We start from the raw sequence: 11,635 nt of genomic DNA, 5'->3' as shown, positions 1-11,635 counted from the left end.
ATATAATAAATATTATAATATAAAATATATTATATTTGTATATTATATATTATTTATTATATTATAATATAACTATATATATCAATATATTTATTATATTATAATATAACTTTAAATATTATAAAATATTGTATATATTATAATATATTATATATATATATATATCCCTAAATATAATTATAACTATAACCAGTGCAGAGGTGCAACCCAAGAGCTAAGTACTAAACTCTCAATAGCTTGTATTTCTAGAATGAAAATCAGACCTAAACAAATTATTTGCTTTTCAAACTCCCCAGGTAACAGAAATATTAGGATGATATATTTATATACATATATATAGTTATATAGTTACAGTTATATAGAGAGTTATACATAGACATATATAGTTAGAGCTATGTGTAGCTATATTTATAGTTACATACATTTAGATCTATAATTATATAGTTATATATACAAAGTAACCAAGGATAATAACAACAAAAATATAAACAGAGTTCCCCCTTCAATGGTGAATTGACCCCTGAAGTTGAACTTCAAGGCTCCCTTAGTCTCCTTATCTAGGGGAACGTAGGATTTCTATTCCTGGCCTCTTTTCCTGAATATATACTAGGGTTCCTCACTGGTTTTTAATGACCTTTTTATTTATCAATTTATTTATTATTTAACATCTGTGTGTTCTTATGCACTTCCTGTTTCCTGCTCTGTTTTTCTTCTTTCCTTCACATGGCTGATTAGGGGAACCATGAGCTGATTTTTGAAGAAGGGATATGAATGGGCCATGGGTTAGTTGAGTTACTACAACCTAGAGGGATTCTAACCCTAGGGCTGGTAAAAAGGCATTACAGCTTTAGACTCATGGATTACTCTTCCACTCTTTTCTTTCCCTTCGGTCAAATGGAATGTATTTTTCTCTCCTGTAGTTTTCTCTTCCATGAGGCCTGAGAGCAAAATTTTTGTAAGAGTCCTTTCTGAGACCAAGAGATGACAGCAGCTAGTAGTGGTGGTCTATTCCAGCGATGAATGTGCTCTCTCATATAGTCTCAGAAGAAAGTACATGTACAATGATCTGAAGCCCCTGACTCCTAGTTAGAGGAGAAGGAAAACTTTTCAGACAGTGTCATCCCAAAATCTATCCTCAGAGTAGAAAAGGAAAATTTCTTGGACATCAGTAGCCTATGAGGTTACCTCAAAAGTCACCATAAATTCAAGAGTTTGGAAGGATGACTTTCAATAGAGAAAAGGAGAATTGCTGATTATCATGCTTAGGGGGTGAGAGTGGAAAAGACTGGAGAAAGGTTTTCCCCTTTGTCTTTTGCACCTGCTGGATCAATATAACCCAAATATCAATGCAGTCATAATATGAAGGAACAGAAAACCTGTACTTTACTTTCCACCTGTTGTCTGAGTTACTAATTCATCTGTATTCATTATCTTCAAAGTATATTTGCTAGAAAGGAGTGAAGGATGGTGAAGATGAAAATTATCTACACAATAGGATGGAACTCTAAGTCTATGTGGGACTATCTAGGATGATGTAGGAGAGCAAATGAATAATTAAGATGTCAGCACTGCCCATTATAACAAGAAGTCCAGTTGCTTTGTGAGAGGAATTATTTTCACTATTTATAGCCTACTAGAAGTGCTTTTTGAATTTTCTGTATGTGTCATGCAGAAATGACACACAAATGTTTCCCTGAGCTATCAGTATTTCCCAGGGGTGAAAAAAAATTAAAGACTTTGCTCTATCCAATACTAATATTTTACTTTCAGTACTTGTATAAGACTTGGGAACCCAGATTTCTACACTTCTGGAAACCCAGACATGAGTATGGAAAAATCTGCATTTGCAGAATTCCCACAGGAAATTCTGGGCAGGGACAAAAGGTACCAAATTAATATTGACTTCTAAAGAATTTTCCAAAGATTAGACCCATTCCAAGTGAGTCCCACAGCTATCAGGGAACTTTGAAACATGGGTTATACAGATGGATTACATTTTTGAATAGGATTATTTGGTAACTTCATCATAAAGTACATATCCTTCTTTTCTTTGATAATAACAGGGGAACAATATTTTAGAGTCACTTTGGAAATTGGAAGTGAGTAGAGATAATTTCACACATGAATACTCTGAGGTAGTTTTATAGTACTCTCGTATAGACCTTGATTTATTTTATTTTTGGTGCCTACATTTCATTTTTTTCTCTATTTAAAAATATAAACTCTAGATGAACAAATCCTGCAGCACTATTGGTTTTAGTATCATGCCCTAGAAATTGAGAGAAATAACAAAGCATTTTAGAAGCCAAGTGTTCCTGTTATTCTTACCATAATATAACATTTCACTTTTGATTTTTAACATATCTATTTTGAAGCCATCAAGGAGGATTTACATTACAGAAAATATTACTATGCATTGTAAAATCAAAGAAATGATCATAGAACCTTCAAATATTAATTTGAAGTTCCAGCATCCTAAAAAGGTTACTACAGTTATTAATTACATTATTACAAAATTAAACAATAGATATATAATTGTGTAGTTGATAGAATTACTGGATTTGGAGTCAGGAAGCCTCTCTAAGCTTCAGACAGACAGTCCAGTGGATAGAGAACTGGGTCTGGAATCAGGAAAAAAAGTTCAAATCTGATCTTAGATATTTCCTAGCAATGTGACCCTGGACAAGTCACTTAACCCTGTTTGCCTCAGTTTCTTCATCTATAAAAGGGTCTGAAAAAGGAATTGGCAAACACTCTGTTATCTTTGCCGAGAAAATTCCAATGGAGTCAGGAAGAATTGGACATGACTGAAACAACTCAACAACAAAGAAGATCTATCTACTAAGTTATAGCTAACTTACAACCTACATATATGGTTCAGTAAGGAAATTACATTTTTAAGTACCAACCGTGTTCCAGAAACTGTGCTAGGTGCTGGAGATACAAAAACAAAGTAAAATATTCCCTGGTATATTTATTTCATTACTGTCAAAATCCAGCTCTGAAGGGGAAAAAATCCTGAGGGTTCTCCCCAATGTTTGTTTAAAAAGAAACTTGTTTGAATTTTACTAGGGTGCTTTTGATTTTATAATGATAGGTCTGATAATATGGATTCCTTATAATAGAGAGGTTTAAGAAGTCTTGATTTGGCTCCATTTCTGCTCCTACCTCTCTGGCTGCAAAGGGACCTGGAGTTGGTGGAAGCTTATAAAAGCTTATCACTGAAAGGGCTGGGGACAGGCTTGCTATAACCAGTGCAGAGGTGCAACCCAAGAGCTAAGTATTAAACCCTCAATAGCTTGCAAGACCATGTCCCAACATCACTGGGGAAAAGAGTCAGGCTTAAATGGGCCAGGTTGCTGGCATAAGGCTTTTCTTATTACCCATGGAAAACAACAGTCTCCTGTGGAAATTCAGCACTCTAAAATGCAATATGATGGTTCTCTGAAACCTCCGAAGTTCTCTGACCCTTCTACTGCTAAAAGGATTGTCAACAATGGTCACTCTTTCAAAGTCAAGTTTGATGATTCCACTGATAGATCAGTGCTAAATGAAGGACCCCTGATTGGGAACTATGGGTTGATTCAATTTCATTTTCACAGAGGCTCCAGTGGGAACCAGGGCTCTGAGCACATTTTGGATGGAAAGCAATATACAGCTAAGCTTCATTTGGTTCATTGGAATACAAAGTATGAGAGTTTCAAGGTTGCTGTGACCAAAGATAATGGACTGGCTATTGTTGGGATCTTTTTTAGAGATGGGAACTGCTAAACCAGTACTTCAAAAAGTCGTTGATGCTCTGATCAAAATTTAACAAAGGGTGAAGAATCAGTCTTCACTGACTTTGACCCACCTTGTCTTCTTTCAGAGTCCTTGGAATTTTATACTTATCAGGGCTCACTGACCATTTCTTCTTTCTTGGAATATGTGACCTGGATTGTTTTACAAAGTGTTAGTCAAGAACAGATGGCGGGGGTGGAGCCAAGATAGCAGAGTAAAAGCAGTGACTTGCTTGAGCTCTCCCCCAAACCTCACCAAATGCCTATAAAAATGACTCTAAACAAATTCTAAAGCACCAGAACCCACAAAAAGACTGAGTGAAACAAATTTCCAGCCAAAGACAGCCTGGATGGTTGATCAGAAAGGTATATCATGCAGAGAGGGAAGAGGAGCGCAGTTTGGCGTGGATGCACAGGACACAGCTAACCTGGAGCAGGCCTCAGAGGAGTGAATCACAGGCAACTGTGATGGTTTTCAGACTTCTCAACCCATGAACACCAAAGACAACTTAGAAGGTCAGTGGGAAAAGTCTGTTTCTGTGGTGGTGAAAGAGAAGTGCAGGGTCCCAGCCCCATTCCAAGAGAGCAGGCCCCAGGGCAGTGGCTGCTTCCTGAACTTCTGGCCAAAAGACTGAGGGGGAATCAAGTGGCTGATCAGAGGGCAGCTGCTTCCTGAACTTCTGGCCAAAAAGACTGAGGGGGAATCAAGTGGCTGATCAGAGGGGTTTTGCAGGGATCTCTCTGCTGGTGCAGGATTCTCTTGCTTTGCCTGTGCTTGGATCTGGGTCACAGTTCTGGGTGGCAGTGCTTGGGCAAGGAGGAGCACTGGCATGCTGGAGCTTGTAGTGGCTGTGGAGAGGAAACACTCCTTGCAGTTCCAAGACAAAAAAGTGTACTCATAGACCAGAGCACAGACCAGGAAAGGAGTAACACCTCACCCTTGATCATAGCACCTTGGAAGAACTGAAAATTTACAGTTCCCTAGAAGTGTCTCAGAAAACAGCTGCACAAAACCCCTGAAGCTTGGGACAGTACATTCTCCACACTGGAAACAGACTACTACCTTAACGAAGAGTTTATAACTCAAGTAATTGGCCGGGATCATGAGCAAGCAGCATAAAAAGAGTTAGACTATATTATCTTACTTTGGTGACAAATATCAAAACATACAACCAGAAGAAGACAAGGAAGCCAAAGCTCCTACATCCAAAGCCTCCAAGAAGAATATGGATCAGTCCCAGGCCTTGGAAGAGCTCAAAAGGGATTTTGAGAAGCAAGTAAGAGAAGTAGAGGAAAAACTGAGAGTGATGCTAAAGGAGACTGAAAAAAATACTGAAGAAAATAACACCTTAAAAAATAGCCTAACCCAAATGGCAAAAGAGGTCCAAAAAGCCAACGAGGAGAAAAAGCAAAAATCGGGCAAATGGAAAAGGAAGTCCAAAAGATTACTGAAGAAAATACTTCCTTAAAAATTAGAATGGAGAAATTGGAAGCTAGTGACAATTTGAGAAATCAAGGCTAATCCTTGATACACTAATCCAAAGGAATGAAAAAATAGAAGAAAATGTGAAATATCTCATTGGAAAAACAACTGACCTGGAAACAGACGCAGGAGAGAGAACTTAAAAATTATTGGACTATCTGAAAGCCATGATCAAAAACAAGAGCCTAGACAATTTCAAGAAATTATCAAGAAAAACTGCCCTGATATTTTAGAACCAGAGGGCAAAATAGAAATTGAAAGAATCCACTGATCATCTCCTGAAAGAGATCCCCAACAGAAAACTCCTAGGAATGTTGTAGCCAAATTCCAGAATTCCCAGTTCAAGGAGAAAATATTGTAAGCAGCCAGAAAGAAACAATTCAGGTATTGTAGAAACAAGATTTAGCAGCTTCTACATTAAGGGACCGCAGGGCATGGAATATAATATTCCGGAGGGCAAAGGAGGTAGGATTACAACCAAGAATCACCTGCCTAGCAAAACTGAGTATAATCTTTCAGGGTAAAAAATGATCATTCAGTGAAATAGGGGACTTTCAAGCATTACTGAGGAAAAGACAAGAGCTGAATAAAAAATTTGACTTTCAAATACAAGACTCAAGTGAAACATGGAAGAGGTAAACAGGAAAGAGAAATCATAAGAGACTTATTAAGGTTGAACTGTTTACATTCCTGCATGGAGAGATGATATTTGTAACTCATGAGTCCTTTCTCAGTATTAGGGTAGTGGGAGGGAAAAAATTATATAGATAGATAGATAGATAGATAGATAGATAGATAGAGGGCACAGGGCGAGTTGAAGATGAAGGGGTGATATCTGGAAAATAAAATTAAGGGGTACGGAAGGATTATACCGAGAAAGGGAGAATTAGAAGGGGGTAAAATATCTCACATGAAACAGACAAGAAAAGGCTTTTACAGTGGAGGGGGAATGAGGGAAAAGTGAGAGGGAATGAGTGAATCTTATTCTCATAAGATTTGACTTAAGGAGGGAATAACATACACAATGGGGTATGGAAATCTATCTTACCCTACAGGAAAATAAAGGAGGGAAGGGGACAAGAGAGCAGGGGGTTGATAGAGAGGAGGCCAGATTGGGGGAGGGGATAATCAAAAGCAAACAAACACTTCTGAGGAGGGACAGGGTCAAAAGAGAGAACAGAATAAATGGGAGGTAGGATAGGATGAAGGGAAATATACTTAATTTTTCACAATAGGACTACTATGGAAGTATTTTGCATGACTACACATCTATAACCTGTATCAAGATGCTTGCCTTTTCAATGAGGTTGGGTGGGGAGGGAGGAAGGGAGAAAATTTGTAACCCAAAGTTTTAAAAACACATGTTAAAAATGAAAAATGAATAAATAAAGATGTAAAACAGACAAATAAATAAATAAATAAATAAAATCCTCCTGGGGGAAAAAAAAAAGGACAGAGGGCAAAATTCTACAGCCTTTACTTCACTTCTGCTGGTGAAAGTCCTTCAAAACACGTGGTGTGCAACTGACAACCCATTTAGCCCCTCTCTGGCAGGAAAATTAATAGAGTTTTCAATTGTTAATGTCTGAGGGAAATGATCCTCTAGCTAAGCACAAATTAGTCTGTACACTGGTGTCATCTCCACTAGTGTCAGTCCTTTTGTATCTATACCTGATATTTTTTCTCATAAAATGTAAAAAAGTTGAAGACCAACTTAAAATTTTCTTAATGTGTGAACTCAATAGCCTACAAGCACAGACCCATGAGCAATTCATGGCAAGGTGACATTGACCCGGTGCTTTGGTGATAGCAATGTTTTTTCTGTGACAAGGAACCAATGATGAGGAATAGTAGAATTGCTCCTTCCTTTCCATGTGATAGGGCATATGAGTGTCTAGAGCTATAAACCCTAAAGTTTTTTTGAAATATAGCAAAGCAGAAAAGTTGCAGACAAACCTCCAGTAAGTGATTAAATTGCATAAATATAAAGTGTAATAAGACAGAATTGATAATAGCAATTCCAAGAGATTACATTTAAGATACTGAAATATAATTTTTTAAAAAAATTCTTATGTTTGTAGCCATGTAATCTTTATACAGGGATGATGTTTTTTGTGAATTTTTAATTAAGTATTTTCTATAAAAAAATTTTATTATGATTATAATACATATTATGTTTCCATTCAGAGGACATATACCATAACTTAAAGGGAAAAATAATATTGTATTTAAGATATATGTTGGCTAATAAAATAGATAATTATATATAAAAAAGAAGTCTTGATTTGATGACTGACTATTGAGAGAACTCGATTTTTTTTTGGTGCCCCCAAATGACCCTGCTGTAAAGGAATTACTTCCAGATCTCCTGGCCAATGGCTGGACAGGAGGAGTTTTTAGCAGAGGACAACTGGCAACACTGCCCTCAGAGAAGGAGAAAGGAAGTGTGGTTCACTCTAAATCCCAGTTGTTGTTTCATCACCCCTTCTGAGTCATCCCCAAAGTCTGAATAATATTTTGTCTGAATTTTTGAATGCCTACTTTTTGGATCATCTTCTGTAACATGTTCCTTATTTTTCATACATATATCCTGTTTCTGCTGAACTTTCCACATCTGAACAAAAACCAGTAAATAAAGAAGCAGATTACTTTTGAGGACTATATGAATTCAGAATCCTATTGTCCTATGATAGGATGTCATACAGCAATGTGGACATCTACTTCAATAAAACGTCATTAGTTTCTTTTCTCTCTTTCCCTTGTTTCTACTTTTCCCTTCCCTTATATTTGCCTCTCGTCCTCTGCTGTCTTTTCCTTTCTTCTCCTCTCTCTTCTCTTTTCTCTCCCTCCTTCTGCCTTTCCATACTCATCCATGGATGACAGTATCCATAGTCAGTTTACATTTGCATGTTGCAGATCTATCGGCCAACCTGCACTGCCATGTCCTTTGAGAACCCAGAGTTCGAGCCACATTATTAAGTTGACTAAGATTCTCCAGTAAAGAACTTCCTTGTCCACTGTGAGAAAATCAAGTATACTCAATGTTAAGTCTATCTCTTCTCTTTCTTTTTGCTTCTTTTTCTCCAGGTTTTAAAAACACTAAGTAAGAATTTATTTAAGGGCTATTTTTAGCTAATTTCTCATCCTCAACCATATATATATATAATATATATATACATATCTTATGCATCTTGTATTTTATTTTATTACAAAGAAGATTAAGAAGGAAGATGAATAGAATTAGTTCTGCATATTTTAAAATCTCATTCACATTTTTGAGCCATAAGTGATTTTTATTTATACATTTAATATATTTGTGTTCTGAGTTTTCCTTCTTTAAGTGTAATGCAATCTCTATAACACTGAAGTCTGAAAACAGGATCAGCATTTATTTTATAGGTGACCTGTATTCTATCAGACTTTTACTATACCCATTTTTTAGTATTTCAGAGGACATGGAAATCTGTGTTATATTTAAACTTGTGCAATAAGTTATTATGATATTTTATATGTTTGTAAAAAACTATCTTTTTATCAGCCCCTAAGCAAATCACTATATTTAATTTGCCTCTTAACAAATTCTGCATCTTCCAGTTTTTTTACCCATTCCTATAACTTACTTTGGTTTGTTTCCTATTGTCCAAAAAAAACATGCATTTTCTTTACATAACATTTCCCCTAAATATGTAAAATATTAGATCATGACTTCACAACCAAGAGACATGGATTTTTTTTAAAGAACATTCTTGTTCTTCTCTCAAAGTGCTAAATCAGAGAAGAAATATTTACTGATTTGCAGAAAGTCTTTTCCTATAAAACCAATCTTAGCAAGATGAAGGGGGTGTGACATTTTTGACCTGCCAGGAATGACTTCCAAGCCAAATGAGTCTGTAATGGGAAACAAAGCCTGTGAAAAGTGTGGCTTTTATCCTGGACTTCTACCACTGATGTACATGGATAACATAAGTTCACCATATTTACCTCATTAGTAAAAAAAGAAGAAAAGAAAAAAAAGAAAAAGAGAATACTCTTGTTGCTATTTTAATAGACAGTTTATGTCTATTTTATTGACTAAATGGCTACAACACATTATTAAAATATTCTTAGTGCACAGGTATGACAAAATAACATTAAAACACATTTACAACATGATAATAAAACCCATATTCAAGAAAGAAATGCTTAGAAAATAGAAGATAGAAATCATTTTGCTTTGCTATAACTGTTGGAGTAGGTCAAAACCCCACAAAGAGCAAATAATTTAGGCTTCGTCAACCTCACACATGAAAAAGAACATTATTAACATGACATCTCCACTAAAAATATTTAATCCCCAGTTAATTTCACATTTCAAAAAGCTAAGTGTAAAAGAAAAATTTCATGACAGTAGACTATTTAGGTTTAAGAAGAGGCAGGATTTTCTAAAAAAGGGCTACAAAATGGAAGGTTTGACTAATAGGAGGATTGTGGGAAGATGGAAGAATAAGGCAGGAAACTACCTGACTCTCCCAAATTCCCCCACAAATAATTAAAATAAGGCTTCAGAGTGAATTTTAGAGCAGCAAAAATAATTAAAAGTTAGAGTAAAGCAGTTCAGTCTAAGACAACTTTGGAGGGCCTTAGGAAAGACCTGACCTCCAGAGGTAGTAGTCTTGCCTTATACAACTGAATCAATATACAACAATTCTCAGAGGTAGCTGTGCTGGCAATATCCTCAGCTTTAGGAACTTTTGCCCCACAGACAGTGAGACAGTGTTGGGACAGCTGATGAAGGAAAGGTTTCAGGGCTCCCCACTGGTACTGGAGTCAGGGCTTAGGTATGCTGACCAGATGTGGTCTCAGACTGAGGCTGTGGGCAAAGAGGAGCAAGCACACACCTGTGAGGGCAGTCCTTAGAGAGGCAGGGCCCTGCTGGCTCTGCTACTTACAGATGAGTGCAGTTCCTGATTTTGGTTCCAGTGCAGAGATGGTACTGAAGTTGCAGTAACCAAGGGATCACAGGGAATAATATTTGATTTGCAGTGATAGAGTCACTGGGGACCTTCTTCTTGGCTCAGGTGTAGAAAGGATTATATGAGATCAGGCCTCTAATAGAGCTCAAAAAAAAAAAAGCATGAATAACCTGAAGCCTTGAGACATTATCCTCCACACCTTGGGACTAACAAAAAGTTAACAGCCAAGAAATAAGCCACTAACAATGAGTAAGAAAAGTGAAAAAAATGCAACAATAAATAACTAGGGTAATAGAGAAAACAAGGATTTAAACTCAGGGTGTGCAGATTATAAAATAAGAGGGCAAAGTAGAGGATAGTGGCTAGATTAAGAAATAGGAGGGTAAAGGAGTAGGATAAGGGAGGGAATCTGAAGGGATGTGAATTAGGGAGACAGTGCTCAGAAGTAAATTAGAGGTCTGAGGAGGGACAGGGTAAAAGCAGAGGGAGAGAAGAATAAAAAGTGAAAAAATAGACATGGAGGAAAATATAAAACTAGTAATTATAACTTTGAAAGTGAATGGGATGCAAACAAGATAAAGAACATTATGAAATGCAAAGTGGATGATTTTGATTTCATTAAATTAAAAAGATTTTACACAAAGCCAAATGCAACAAAGGTTAGAAGGAAAGCAGAAAGCTGGGAAATAATTTTTACAGCCAGTGTTTCTGATAAAGGCCTCATTTCTCATTCCTTCAATTTCTTTTTCTTCTCTAATTGCTACAGCTAACATTTCTGCACAATATTGAATAACAGTGGTAATAATGGACATCCTGGTTTCGCCCCTGATCTTACTGGAAATGCTTCTAACTTATCCCCATTATTTATAGTGCTGGCTGATGATTTGAATTAAATGCTACTGAGCATTTTAAGGAAGACTCCATTTATTCCTATGTTCTCTAGTGGTTTTTAATAGGAATGATTGTTGTATTTTGCCAAAAGCTTTTTCTGCATCTTTTGAGATAACCATACGATTTCTGTTAGTTTTGTTGTTGATATGGTCAATTATTCTGATAGTTTTTCTAATATTAAACCAGCCCTACATTCCTGGTATAAATCCTACCTGGTCATAGTGTATTATCCTCAAGATAAGGTGTTGTAGTCTCTTTGTTAGTATTTTATTTAAAATTTTTGTATCTATATTCATTAGGGAAATTGGTCTATAATTTTCTTTCTCTGTTTTGGCTCTTCCTGGTTTAGGTTTCAGCACCATATTTGTATCATAAAAATAATTTGGTAGGATTCCATCTAGTTTCCCAAATAGTTTATATAGTATTAGAATTAGTTGTTCCATAAACATTTGATAGCATTCATTTGCAAATCCATCTGGCCCTGGAGATTTTGTCTTAGGAAGTTCATTGATGGCTTGTTCAACTTCTTT

General features: G+C 36.3%; 1 pseudogene; it reads left to right on the top strand.

Moving 5' to 3' along the window:
* The first annotated feature begins 3,309 nt into the window (after positions 1-3,309).
* Positions 3,310-3,990, top strand: LOC114025469 (annotated as a pseudogene).
* Positions 3,991-11,635: the final 7,645 nt, after the last annotated feature.

Source organism: Vombatus ursinus, unplaced genomic scaffold, assembly GCF_900497805.2.
Source record: "Vombatus ursinus unplaced genomic scaffold, bare-nosed wombat genome assembly UNPS02014830.1, whole genome shotgun sequence".
Taxonomy (NCBI): Eukaryota; Metazoa; Chordata; class Mammalia; order Diprotodontia; family Vombatidae; genus Vombatus; species Vombatus ursinus.
The sequence above is the reverse complement of the archived record's forward strand: the minus strand, read 5'-3'. Positions and strand labels throughout refer to the sequence as shown.